This window comes from Pelodiscus sinensis, chromosome 19 (assembly GCF_052426305.1).
Source record: "Pelodiscus sinensis isolate ZL-2025 chromosome 19, ASM5242630v1, whole genome shotgun sequence".
Lineage (NCBI taxonomy): Eukaryota > Metazoa > Chordata > Testudines > Trionychidae > Pelodiscus > Pelodiscus sinensis.
The window spans coordinates 13,462,914-13,477,137 of NC_143070.1; the positions used below are offsets into that span (position 1 = coordinate 13,462,914).

The 14,224-nt window shown below is 50.3% G+C and overlaps 1 pseudogene across 1 annotated transcript; it reads right to left on the bottom strand.

The window, feature by feature from the left end:
* Positions 1 to 841: 841 nt before the first annotated feature.
* Positions 842 to 14,224, bottom strand: LOC142823208 (C-type lectin domain family 2 member D-like; annotated as a pseudogene). Its single transcript, XR_016347275.1, has 5 exons — positions 14,032 to 14,224; positions 8,475 to 8,576; positions 5,398 to 5,579; positions 4,188 to 4,291; positions 842 to 1,874 (listed from the first exon to the last, which is right to left on the bottom strand). The product of XR_016347275.1 is annotated as a C-type lectin domain family 2 member D-like (transcript).

The following is a 14,224-nucleotide window of genomic DNA, read 5'->3' on the forward strand; positions in this document are numbered from 1 at the left end:
ATTCCTTCCCGGAGAGTGTCGAATTTTAACATGAATGACACGTGGTTGCTGTGACATTTGTTTGTGAAGAAGGATTTTTAAACTTTTTGGAAAATTACCTGTGTAAAGAAATGGACTTTAAAGACATAATTGAAGAATGTGCTGCCAAAAGAGCTAGACAGCTATAATAGACTTAAATACAAATGAAATTTTTTAATTATTAATGCAGAATTTTGTTTACAAATGAATTACAATATAATTAAAATAAAATTATCCAACTAAATTAAGTTTCTATCAAATTTACCCAATTCGCGTTTAATATGAAAATAGCCTTCAATTTGCACATTAGATGCCTTTTTTCTATTTTTTTCTCCAAAGGGGAGGACCCCATGAAATTGTGCTGTCCTGGGCCCCGCAAATCTCTCATCAGCCCGGGTATGTCTACATTACCTCCCTAGTTCGAACTAGGGCGGGTAATGTAGTCATACGAAGTTGCAAATGAAGCCCGGGATTTGAATTTCCCGGGCTTCATTTGCATAAAGCCGGCCGGCGCCATTTTTAAATGCCGGCTAGTTCGGACCCCGTGCCACGCGGCTACACGCGGCACGGACTAGCTAGTTCGGATTAGGCTTCCTAATCTGAACTAGCTGTATGCCTCGTGGAATGCTAGTTTGGATTAGGAGCCTAATCCGAACTAGCTAGTCCGTGCCGTGTGTAGCCGCGTGGCATGGGGTCCAAACTAGCCGGCATTTAAAAATGGCGCCGGCCGGCTTTAGGTAAATGAAGCCCGGGAAATTCTAATCCCGGGCTTCATTTGCAACTCCGTATGACTACATTACCCCCCCCCCCAGTTCAAACTAGGGGGGTAGTATAGACATACCCCCCCCCCCTTAGCAATCATAAATTCAAAGCAGTGTCTGTAAGCCTGAGAGAGTATAACATTTGGAATAGTCTCTATGGGTATGTCTACACTACCACCCTAGTTCGAACTACGGTGGTTAATGTAGGCAACCTATGTTGGAAATGAAGCCCGGGATTTGAATTTCCCAGGCTTCTTTTGCATTTTGTCGGGCGGTGCCATTTTTAAATCCCTGCTAGTTCGGAGTCCGTGCCCGCGGCTACATGCGACACAGAGTAGGTAGTTCGGAATAGGCTTCCTATTCCGAACTACCAGTACACCTCGTTCCACTCAGTTTACATACAAGTCAAAGTGAGTTCCCCTCGGTTTACATACAAGTTGTAAACAGGATCCTCAGAGCACGAGAGGGAGAAGATGGGAGACAAGGAAAATCCACCTTTCAGGAGCCAGAGGGGAGAAGAAACAGCATAGTCCATGTCACCACAGACATCATGTTGCTTCTTTACTGTTTGAATTAGCTTTGCTGAGAGGGGTGATCTTCAGGGGATTGCATCTCAAAGGAGCATTGGACTACAGAAGTGAGGGACAAAAGCACCCCAAACTTTCCCTCCCTCTCTACCTCTCTCTTTTCACCCATGACAAGAGAAAAAAGCCATTGGACTTTGGGAGCTGATCTGGCCTGAGTCTTTGGGCAGAACCGTTACTGAGACCCTGCATTGAGGGACTTCACCACGAACCAAGTTTACTTTAAATTGTGAAACCTCTAATCTGTATTGTTCTTGTGGATGTTCCTCGCTTTATGCCCCTTTTCTTGAACACACGTAGGGGACATGAAGGGGGACCAGATCCAGGCTGTGTCATATTTGGTCTCCAATTGCATTGAGTTCACAAGTGCCCTCCCCCAACACGCACCCCTCGCTATAGAGGGGTATTGGGTTTGCTGCAGAGCCATCTTCTAAGCCTGCTGCAGCTGGAGCTGCTGACGTTGATGTCTCTATCCAGGTAGGCGCAGTCGGCTCCTCCTTGTATTTGAAACCTGCAAGCCAGAGGCAGCAGGATCCAGAGTCAGCGCGCGGCAACAGAGACCGGGGGAGACAGTGCAGGAGGGGGAGATTTGCTGCTGCACTCACAACCATGGGCAGTGAGTTATACGGGCTCGTGGTGCCCATGCTCCAGCAATATTCAGAGCCGGGGGCCCTGCTCCACCAATGTTTGGAGATGGGTCTCTTCCCCCGCCCCCAACCACGCCTGGAGCGGGCCCCATCCTCCACCTGGCAGCCCCTGCCCCCATGCATCCCCCCCCCGGACCGGCCCTGCTATGAGCAGGTTTCATTCCGGCTCCCCCTTGCCGGTGCGCACTGCTGCCTGCTGCTGCCATGAGCGGCGTTTACAGGTGAGCAGGGAGACACCCGGGTGTGACATGATGTCACAGCTTGGGACTTTAAAACTGCTCGGCACGGCATTGCGCCACGTGGCCTAGCTCTAGGTTCAGAGTGAGGGGACTTCTGAGGCCCGAGCGCAGACTCCGGCCCCCCAAAGTGGAAGGTAGAAGGTAGGCGAAGGGGGAAAACTAGGGGAGAGGGGTGGGAGAGAAAGGGGCTTGTGGAGAGGAGGAGGGGAAGAGGTTTGTGTGGAGGAGGAGGGAAAGGGGGAGGGGGAAGAAAGGGGAAGGCACCAAGGGACAAGATGGACGAGAGACAAATGCCAGGGAGTCAAGTGCAGACAATGAGGAAAAGGGCAGGAGGGGAGATGTCAGTGGGGGGGGGGGGGGGACAGGGTGATGCTGGGAGAGGAGAGGGGAAGGGCATTGGAAACTACAGGGGAAGGGGGAGGTGCTGGGAGAAGGCTTGAAAGAAGGGGTGGGCATGAGAAAGGTGGGGATGGAGCAAGTCATGTGTGAGGGCACAGGGGGGCATGAGGGAAGTGGAGGTAGAGAGTGGTGAGCGGGTGGGCATCAGGGAAAAAGAGGGCAAAGGGGGCAGAAACAGTGAGGGAAGGGGGAGGCACCAGGAGGGTGCAGGGCTAAGGGAAGGTGCAGGTACCAGGGGATTCTGGGGGTGAAGCAGAAGGGCAGATACCTGCAGGGGAGGGACCTGCACTATAGGAGAGAGGCAGGGCAGGTGCGTAGAGGGAGGAGTTAGGAGAGGGGATGAGGAGGGGTAGCTCACATGATCAGAGTGGGGCTACTGGAGGATTGGGCACAGGGGGGAGAGAAGCGCTGGTGGAGGGGGGGCAGGTCTCAGGAGGGCTGAGGGCAGTGAGAAAGGCAGGAGTCAGGACAGCAGAGGAGGGTGAGGGGTTGGGGGCCAGCAGGCACCAGGGGAGATGATGGAGTAAGGGGAGGAGAGAGAAAAGGTAAAGGTTTCTAAAATATTTATTAATAATTGGGCGCCAACACTGCTGCACAACACAATTCATTTTGCTCATGCGAGGAAACTCTTAGGCTATGTCTACACTGGTGGCTGCTTGCGCAAGAACATCTTGCACAAAGGTTCTTGTGCAAGAAGTCTTGTGTAAGAAAACGTCCACACTGCCATGTGTGAGCTGTGCTTTTCCATAAGAGCATCCATGGCCGTGTGGATGCTATCTTGTGTAAGAAATCCCATTTTAGCCATTGGGGCTTCTTGTGCAAGAAATCCCTGCCGAGCATCCACACTGCCCTCTTGCGCAAGAGAGCTGCTTACACCTATTAGAAAAGAGCGTAGCTCTTTCGCAAGAAGCCCTCTCTTACCACGCCATACTGTAAATTTCCTTGCGCAGGAGCAGGCGGGCTGTGTGGATGCTCTGTGGGTTCTTGCGCAAGAACAGCTCTACTTGCTCAAGAAGCCGCGAGTGTAGACATAGCCTTAGAGGGAACACTTCCCCCAGCTCTCTACTCCTGAGTTAATGGCACACACATTGGGTTAATGCACTTGCAGGATAGTTGCATGAGGGGGGTTTGGTGGGGGCCAAACTAATCCCTGTTGGTAGGAGAATGGTGGGAAAAGCCCTTCGAGACGGGTGACATGACACCTTTTACTTCTGGTCACGTGTCCATCTTCCCCCGAGCGTGTAACCTCCAGAGGCCTGGTTAATGGGGGTCAGAGGCCTGTTAATGGGGGTTAGGGGTGAGGTTAATGGAGCTAAGAGGGTGTGGCTAATGGGGGTTGGGACATGGTTAACGGAGGTCGGGGTGTGGCTAATGGGGCACCACCAAAAATTATACAAACCTGCTGCCCCTGCTCAAAACCCGTCAGGATCCCCCACTCCCTGCATCAGTCCCAGACCCCACTCCAGGCAGGAGGGGAGGTGAAAGCAGCCAGTGGGGCATTTCCATCAACTCCCACCCAACGCAGAGAAACAGACTCACCGATGGTCGAACTCGGTGCCATTGACCCATCTCCAGACCCCGCCTGCGTCCTTCCGGAGGCCGATCCAGTGGTCCAGTCTGCCTGGGTAGGGCACCAGGGAAGCCTTTGAAATACAATGAAAGCCATCAGCTGTGATAGACCCTGGCTCTGGGCTGTCCCACACCTCAGGGAGTGCTGGCTGGGGGGAATTTCTAGAGACATCAGCCTTTGTGATTGGGTGAAGGGATCAGATCAGTGTTAACCCTTCTCTCTCCCTGCTCCTGGGGATGTGGCACCTACTGGGTGAAGCAGGAATTGAGCAGCAAGCTCTGTGTCTGCCCAGCAGCCCCTTCTCAGGGCGCAGCAGGGCCAGGGGGGAAAAGGAGCTGAGAAGGGGGCAGACGGACCCCTGCCATCAGGGCAGAGCAGTGGAGGGCAGGGAGCACAGGACTGAATTGTCCCCACCCTAGCCATGAGGGAACCCTGGGGCTTTGTGGAGCTGGGGAGCAAGGGTAAAAGTAACACATTACATTCAAGCGCTGTCTCTGTGCAACCTCCACTTTGGGGAGTGGGGTCAGGGCAGGAAGTTGGGGAGGGGGCTAGGATAGGACCCTACCTAGCACCTGCCCTAGGAAGATGCAGGACCATGGACAATTCCCCACCAGCACTCCAGGCTCCATCTGACCCCACCTCTTCCCACCCCTACTCTATCCCTTTTCCAAGTCCCTTTTCCTCAAGGGGCAGGGCCCAGGAGATTACCGGGGCGAGGGGAGCTGGGACCGGCAACAGGGGATGCTCCACCCCTGTATTCACTGCGGTGCTAGGAAACAATGTGATTTGGCCCCAGCCCAGCTCCCAGGCATGTACCTCAGGAGAGTGGAGCGGTCTGGGATGGGGATGGCCCAGAACACGAGTGTTACAGGCTGCAGCCAGGGCCCCAGGCTGAGGAGGCCTCAGGCTCCAGTCCCTAAAGCCCCTTTCTTCTTCGGGCCTTACTGCTGGGCCTGCAGCCAGCTCTGCCCCGCACAGGGAGAGTCTCAAACTGCGGCGCTGAGCAGCTGGAGGGTGGGGAAGGCTGGAGCCCCAGGCAGAACCGCACCGACTCTGGCCCGCAGCCCGGGAGGTACCCGACTCCCCTCTGCCGTTCAGGGGCTGGGCCCAGCCTGACTCCAGCCCAGCCTGAGGTGCCGGCGATTGCCGGGCTTGGCACAAAGCGTCTGTGCAGCTCACCAGCTGCTGCAGACTCTCAATCGTGGCCAAGGAGGCAGCGTGTGAGGAGCAGTTCTTCTGGCTGTCGGTTCAGTTCCCTTCGGCCTTCGAAAAATAATAGAATTTCCCCTGGATTCTGATCCAGTTCTCCGGGCACCCAGGAGAAGTAGGGGAGTAGGGAGGAGGCTGTTTAGATCTTTCCACTAGGAAAAAGAGAAAAAGAGGAAGAGAAAGAGAAGGGGAGAGAGAACAAGAGAGAAAGAGAGCCCAAGAAAGAGAGAGCGATCATTCCCATCTCTCAGTGGAGAACAAGCAGGCACGGGAGCACAGAGACTCTGAGAACAGATCAGACCTGTGGGTTACACGGCTGCTCTCTGAGAGCCGCCAGTACCTGCTGCTTCATAGCAAATGGCAACAAATACCCCGGCAGGCAGTGAGGGGACAGCCTGCCCCAGGGCACTCTGCCCCCTGCCCTCCTCCATGCAGGCCTCAAAGCAGAAAGGTTCACACACAGGGGTGACTGGCGCGGAGGCACATGAGGGGAGGGGGCACAGACCACGTGACCCTCACCCAGCCCAAGGAAAAGCCAAATCCCCTGAACTTGAGACCCTGCCTCTCCCTCTACTTGCTCTGCCATCTGGCCCCCCAACCTTGCTCCACTCCTTCCCTCCCCTTGCTCCGACCCCCCCCCCATTGTCCTAGCCGATGTGCCCAGGGGACTACTGGCCTGGGTTCTGGTGCCGGCAGTGGCGGTATGGCCTGTTCTGTTCCCAGAGTTCTATCACTCTGCTTCCCGCCAGTGAGTGCAGGGGCTGTTCCGCCCTGAGGGATGCCCCGTGTAGCCAGACAGGAACCCCCCTTGTAACATCCATTTTTGCTTGCCTGGAGCATACAGTGCACACAGAACAGAAGGTCCAGGCTGCTGTGACCGTGAATGGCTGTAAACAAAGATATGCCAATTGCTGACCAAGAGGCTGCCAAGGAGTGCCCTTGACTTAACCCATATTGATACGAACACACAGCCGTCCACGGGGGGAGGAATCTCTCGCTCAGTAAAAAATGTCTAGTGCTCACAATTTAGTTATCTCTCTTGCAAGTGTAAATTAACTTGAAACTTGCTTGTAAGAACTGGCGCCACAAAACAGACCAGTAGAATTTGGCATCTTAGATAAGAAAGAGGATACAGGCCCCCAGGGGTATAAAGATTGGTCCAACAGCACATTTTCTCTTAGCATTGAGATACCTTAAGGGTTACATGTTGAATACCAAAAGCCAAGCAACACTAGTTACCTGTGTCTGGCAATAAGTGTCTAGTCACTTTTGCAACTTTGAATGAATTGGCTTTATTCAAAACCAAACCAAACCAAACCAAACCAAGTCATTTGAAGCCTACAAAACAGTTTTACGGACCTACAAAACAGGAGTGTTTGAGGAGGTCCTAAAAATATCACAGAGATGCATAAATGCATGCATTTTCCTTTATTTAATCTCCTTTACATTACTTTAATTATTTTTACACAGCTGTGCATCGATCGCACAAATTTTATACATTTGGGCAGTGAAGTCTCAATAGAAACCCCTTCTGCTCTTTTAGTAAATTTAACTAACGTGTCCACAGTCAAATATTAATCAGATTGTCTCTTTGCCCATTTTTCCTTCAGAAAGGCTGCAAAGAAACCAAGAATTCTTTTCCTATTACGCTTTTCTTTTTTTTAGCATTTTTACAACATTCTGATGTCTCCATTCCCTCCAGGCTCTGCAGAGTTAATATCTCGCTCTTTTTCCTTAATATACTTGCTCATCTCCAAAAGGACAAGTTCTTTCGTTCAGATGTTACCACTCCACATTTTATGTCAGGGATTTGAATTTCCAATGCCTGGACTTACCGCTTTCCTTTACTCCTGCCACTGCACCCTCAGGACTCTGAACCTGTTTTCCAATCTCGCTTGCTTTCAAGCCTGCTTATCTGGGCCTGATCTTGCTTTCCGTGCTGAACGGCCCCTTTCCACGGACACAGGCTTTGTCCCACTACCAATTTACAGGAGGGTGGGCTCCTCAGCTACCCCCCACACCTCTTGGTCCTTTAACATTTTAAAGGTCTAACGTTTATTAACTTCTCATCCTAGTTTAACCAATTGTTGGGACTTACTAATAGTTCTTAACCTCGCTAACAATATTTTCAGCACACAGTATGCAATACAAAAACTGCAAACCTGTACCACGGGCCAGGAAGAGGAACCTCAACCTGTCTTGATTCTTATCCTTGAAAGAATTTCACAGGATATCTTTCCGGGGCGAGAAGACAAAACACCACATTTATTGCCATCGTAACATTATTCTGGTATATGCATATTCACACACACAGGCACACATATGCCCACACCCCATCTCGCTATTGCTTAAAGTTCCACTACAAGGCTTCTGTTAGTACAAACTTTTAATCCGTCATCATATTTTCTTTATAGTAGAGTTGTATTCTTATTACTCGTAAGAGCAGCTGTGTGATCACGCTGAATCACAAGGACCCTTCTGATCTGTTTCTATGTTAACGTCAGATACAGACACATGCAGGCTGTGTCTAGACTGGCAAAAATGGCAAAACTGGCAATCGGGGCTTTTTTGTGGAAAACCACGTCTAGATTGGCAATGGACGCTTTTCCGCAAAAAGAGCCAGTGTAGACGTAGCTGCAGTGTCTGCCTGATGCATCTTTAGCGCAGGCCTAGAAGACTGTTTCTCCCTGCTAACCAGAGAAGGGTGGTTGGCAGAGTTAAAGCTGCTTAACATTTATTCTCACACTACCCATTAAGTACATCAGACATTATAAAACTCTCTTGTCTACAAAAGCCCAGAAGTAGATAGCAGGGAGGGATAGCTCAGTGGTTTGAGCAGTGGCCTGCTAAACCCAGCGTTAGGAGTTCAAGCCTTCAGGAGGCCACTTAGGACAAAAATTTGTAAAGGATAGTACTTAATCCTTCCATGAAGGCAGGGGAGTGGACTGAACTAAATCACCTTTCAAGATCCCTGCAAGCTCTAGGAGATAGGCACCACAAAGGCAGAAAGTCCCAGAGACTGACTCTTCAAAGGGTGGGGAACTTACCTCCCAGAGCTGATGCTAAAGCAATGAGGATAACCATGGCAGTCCCAATTACAGTTGCAAGGACAGCTGGATGTTTCCATTGCACAATTTGAGCCCCATTACCTGGAAGATAAAACCAGAACAGTTGCCATTAGGCTCTGATCTGACCCACACATTCTGATTTCTATAATTCTTCTGTCCCTGCTCTCTACACAGCTATTAACACCCCACCCAGACTGCAAAAGAGACTCTCACTTACCTGTGAGTGGTTCATTGGCTCAGTGAAGGCCAAGCAGTATGGAAAGGACAATGAAGGAGCTAGAAAAACTCTGACAAGAGGCTGGGGAGGGGAGTGAGATGGGCCAGGACAAACAGTCTGTGTAATAACACATGGGACAGAAAAGGCAGCTGGAACTGTTTGCTGGTGAAGGTTTGGGCAGCCCTGTTCATGGCCTGGTGTGGCGCTCTGGATGCATCTCTCCTTAACTGCCTCTTGCTGTTACCAGATTTGCCTGTTACTTTTGGGCATGCTCATTTATTAGGGTTATCCTTGGTGTTATAATTCTATTAACTTGCTGCTTGTGTTATTTGTGTTCCCACGGGGGCTGTACTTCTCCCTTCTGCCAATTCCCTCCCAATGGGGCTCTCCTGCAGGTTCTAGGTTCCCCAGGGCTGGGCTCTTCCTACACTAGAATGAGAGGAACATACAGACACACCTACTACCACAGCAGTCTGAGAGGCGGGTTAATCAGCACTCAGCAGCTGACTTCTTATCTGTCCCTGGACTCAGCAGGCTGGTTGCACAGCAATGCCAAGCTGTGACCCTCTTGTGCCTCTGGACTCCATGGGCTGGTTTAACAGCACTTTAAGCTGCCACCCTGATAAGCCCCCAGGTTCAGCACTTCCCTATCCCCACTCCCACACCACAACTACACTGCAGATAACCCCCTTGGTGAGCAAACCACACAAGATTTTTGGACACCATGGGGGCTGTAGCTTAGATGCAAGGAGCGTAGTTGCAGAGTGAATGGGGAACCCAACAACAGCCCTGAGAAGGGGAAAGAGAAAAAGAGGAAAGCAACCAGCTTAGCAATGAAAGTTGTTTCTAGGTAGTAACTGTACAAGGGGAGAGAAACACACACACCAGTTACAATATTAAATCTAACTTAAAATTGACTTTACAAACTCTGAGGCTGTCTCTACATTGGCATGATTTTGGCAAAAGCGGCCGCTTTTCCGCGAAAACATGCTGCCTGTCTACACTGGCGGGGAGTTCTTGCGCAAGAACACTGACATTCTAATGCATGAAATCAGTGCTTCTTGCGCAAGAACTATGATGCTCCCGCTCAGGAATTAGCCCTCTTCCGCAACTGTTCTTGCGCAAGAGGCCAGTGTAGACAGGCAACATGAATTTCTTGCGCAAGAAAGCCCGATGGCTAAAATGGCCATCAGAGCTTTCTTGCCCAAGAGAGTATCTACACTGGCATGGATGCTTTTGCACAAAAGCACATTTCTTGCACTAAAGCAAATGCCAGTGTAGACGCTCTCTTGCGCAAATACTTTAACGCAAAAACTCTGGCGTTAAAACTATTTGCGTAAAATCGTGCCAATGTAGATGTACCCTGAGGCTTTGTCTACACTGCCGACTTTTGCCAGAAGAGAGCATGCAAATGAAGCACTGATTAGCATTTTGCCATGCTTCATTTGCATAATCTATTCAAGCCATTTTTGCAGAAAAAGAAGCAGTGTGAACATCCCAGAGAAGGAGAAGGATCTTGAGCAAAAAGGTTTCTTGCACAAAAAGGAAATGTCTACACTGCTTGTTTTTGCGCAAAAACGGCTCAAATAGATTATGCAAATGAAGCATGGCAAAATTCTAATCAGCGCTTCATTTGCATGCTCTCTAACAGCAAAAGCCAGCAGTGTAGACGTAGCCTAACTGATCACATAAGGCAGGGTCAGGAGACTATACTGGGGGGAAGGGATCTCACCATTCTGTGAAGTTTAAACTGACGGGGGGTTCCCATGTGGCAATGGTAGCAATGGGTCCAGACAGGCAGAGCAGAGCTCCCAGCAGATCAGTGAGAAGACGACAAAATCCCCATATAATTGATGCAGACCTTAGATCCAGATGTCAGAACACGGAACTTGAGGGTGAGTCACTGTTATTGTGGCAGAAATAAAAAAGGTCCAAGAGGGACACCGGATTTGATCATGCTGGTGGGTGTGATTACACATAGCTGCAGTTCCTCTCTAAGTAATGGAGGAGTCAGTATTGGTCGGTCCCCACAGTGCAGAAAAAACCAGGACTATCTTGCACCTCCATGCGTTCAGGGGGATTTCAGATCTAGCACAGACCTTGGACAGCATCAGACTCCAGATACTTATGACCAGCAAGAGTAGACAGAGAAGTGTATATTTAGTCATGATCAGGTTATTTTTTGTTGTTGTTTGGTTAAACTTCTCTGTGTGAAATCCATGTACTTCCTCGCATTCACTATATAGCTAAGCGGCACCCAGAGATACTATGTTTCTCTGTTTTAATGTGTTTTTCTCAGTTACTCTGTTACATCTAGAAACCATATAAGCTTTATTAAGTATATACTTTTGTTAATAAAATCACCTTTTTTAATGAGATGATTTGATTCTTGAGTATTGAAAAGTAGCAGGAGGTCTGTGTATACATGCCTAGACTAAGAAATCAGCTATCAAAGGGTACGTCTGGACTACAGGCTTTTGTCGACAGAAGTTTTGTCGACAGTATCTGTCGACAAAGCTTCTGCTGACAAAGAGAGTCTAGACTACATCCAGTTCTGTCGACAAAGCAAGATGCTTTGTTGACATGACAATGTAGACACAAAGGACAGTGTAGATGCAATAACACCCTCTGTCGACAGAACTCTGCTGACAGAAGGCGTTATTCCTTGTAGAATGAGGCTTACCGCCGTCGACAAAACGTTATGTTGACAGAACTCAGTGGTAGTGTAGACGCAGGTATAGTTTTGTCGAGAAAAGTCCACTTTTGTCGAAAAAACCCTGTAGTCTAGACACACCCAAAGACTGCAGTTTGTTTTCTGTTTATTTCTTTTTCAAGCTCTCTTGTGGTAAAAGAGCTTAAGGTATCCCTCTGGAAGAAGTTCAAGTGCTTCTTCCTGGGTTTAAGAAAAAGGGGGTTATTGTTACACTTGATGGTGCCAGCTGACTCCCAAGGGAGGGAATCTGTGACCTTGGGAAGTTTTTGTAAGCAGAAGGCTGCAGAGGAATCGTATTTAAGGTTATTGGTGGGCCCCTACCTTCTGCACTTGGAGTGCCAGAGTGGGGAACAGCCTCAACACCTGTAAACCCCCCTCGTGCAACACAATAAATAAAGTTACAGTTATTGTTATTTAGGGAACACAAGAAAGAAGGATCAGAAAAAGAAATCAGGGCAGGAACTGGGGGAAGAGAAGGGGAAGCAATGTATTGCAATCCCCATGTTCAGTAATGAAATGAAAGGAGATGTCTATTTCCTACAACTGGAAGGGACCTTAGAAAGGTCATTGAGTCCAGGCCTCAGCCTTCACAGCAGGACCAAGCATCATCCCTGACAGATTTTGCCCCAGATCCCTAAATGGCCTCCTCAAAGACTGAGCTCACAATCCTGGGTTTAGCAGGCCAATGATCAAACCACTGAGCTATCCCTCCCCCTATGCAATAATCACACATGCATGTGAGATTGACAGACAGCCTCTTGTGCGGGGGCACATCACAGAGAGATTAATGTGAGGCTCCCCTTAAAATCAACCCTAACCCCTTTAGGGCCCCTGGGAGAGGAGGCTATGCAACTTAGCGAGAAGGGAATATGGCTTAGCATGGGATGGAAGCAGTACCTGTGAATCTGGCTGTCATATGAGTCTGCCATGCATGTTATCAGCATCACCATGGCTGTCAAGACTTTCTTCTGTTCTTCATGTCACATTCCCTGCTTGCTTTTCCATTCCCACGTTCCACTCATATCTCCTGCAGCACTTAAATAGCTCCCTATCTTATTCAGGAGTGCTGACCAGCACCTGGTGACTAATTCTGTCTCTAGCCAGGTATCTGGTCAGCCAATAACAATGCAGGTAGGAATTTCAAAGTGGGGTAAAGGAGTCTTTATTTTTCCCTCCTTTGAAAAGCGGATCAGTTTCTTCAAGGCTAAAGGATATGGGAGATACTTCTGTCTCCAAGGACGCACTTCTGACAAGTATCAGAGGGGTAGCCGTGTTAGTCTGAATCTGCAAAAGCGGCGAGGAGTCCTGTGGCACCTTATAGACTAACTGAAGTGTAAGAGCATAAGCTTTCGTGGGCAAAGATGAAGTGGGTCTTTGCCCATGAAAGCTTATGCACCTACACTTCAGTTAGTCTATAAGGTGCCACAGGACTCCTCGCCACTTCTGACAAGGTGTAAGTAGGAAAAAGTTTAGCTAGTCTATCAGGATTGGTTGTTTTCCTGGTTTGGGTACTTGGAAATAATGTCTGAGCTGGTTAAGAGTTTGGTCTTTCTTTGTAACTAAGTTTTAACCCAGGGATTTCCCGTGAGTATATCAACTGGTGGCTCTTCCCATTTAGCCACTTTACTCTGCTTGCAACTGTAGTTTTGTTTTGATAATAAAAGTTTGTTTCTTTTTCTAATTAACTGGTACTGGCCAATTATTGTGTCCTTTGACTCAGTGTCTAATTCTAAGGGCAGAGTCCATTGTTGTCTGTAAATCCCCTCTGTTTTTCCCAAGTCCCAGTAGAAAGGAGGTTGGGGCAGGGGGAGAGTTTTACCTGAGGGAGGAGGTTTCCCAAGTGATCTCTTCCCTGTCTTTCGCTGGACATTACTTGGGTAGTGGCAGTGGATTTCTCCAAAGTCCGGGTATTAGGATTTTGAGGGGAGGTTTTTGTACCTGTACAGACCAGGTCTTGGGGTGCTTTTGCAGGCCCCTACTTCTGCATTTGTCATGCCAGAGTGGAAAACAGCCTTGACACTCCCTGTCCAAGTGACAACTCTGTCCGATAGGGGGACTTATTTCTGCGCCTCCTGATTTCACTTGTCGCCGAGCTCCCCCTCTTCTGGTGTGGTCGATGGAAGCTTTGGCCAAGGCCAGGACGAAGTGGACAAGGGAGTCTCACGACTTTGTGGGGACCACAGATGGGGGAAGGGGACCCTGAAATAAGCGGGGGCGGGGAAAAGTGCAGCCCTATCTCAGGAAGAGGTTCTGGAGGAGCCAGAAAAGGGGCGGCCGCCTGGGCTCCAGGTTCTCCCCCATGCACCGAGGGCGGGAGGCGGCTGCAGCCAGAGGGGCGGGCGGGGACCTGAGATCCGTGCACCCGCCTGTTAGCAGCAGAACGCAGCTGGGCGGGTCCCGGCACCACAGCGGCCTCTAGCGGGCCCGGGCGGAACTGCAGCCCCGCCCCGGCAAGGTGCGTTTGTGACAACGCGAAATTCTGCCCCTGCCCCCCGCGCGGTGCAGGGAGCAGGAAACTGCCCCGGGAGGGACGAAACGGCGGCCACGTGGCCCAGCGGCAGCCCACACGACACCACGCCCCGCCCGACCCCGGCGTCGCTACCCACCAGGCATTGCGCGGCTCCCAAAGCCGCTGCAGAGTCTTTGAATTTCGCGCGCAGCGCTGCCGCCTCCCTGCGCGGAGGCTGCTGCTGCTGCCGCCGCCCGCGGCGGCCTCCTTGGAGGGTGAGCGCAGCGCTGCGGCAGCTGGGGAAAGCGAGGGAGCGCCCGGCTGTGACGTCAGAATCGGGCCCCGTGATG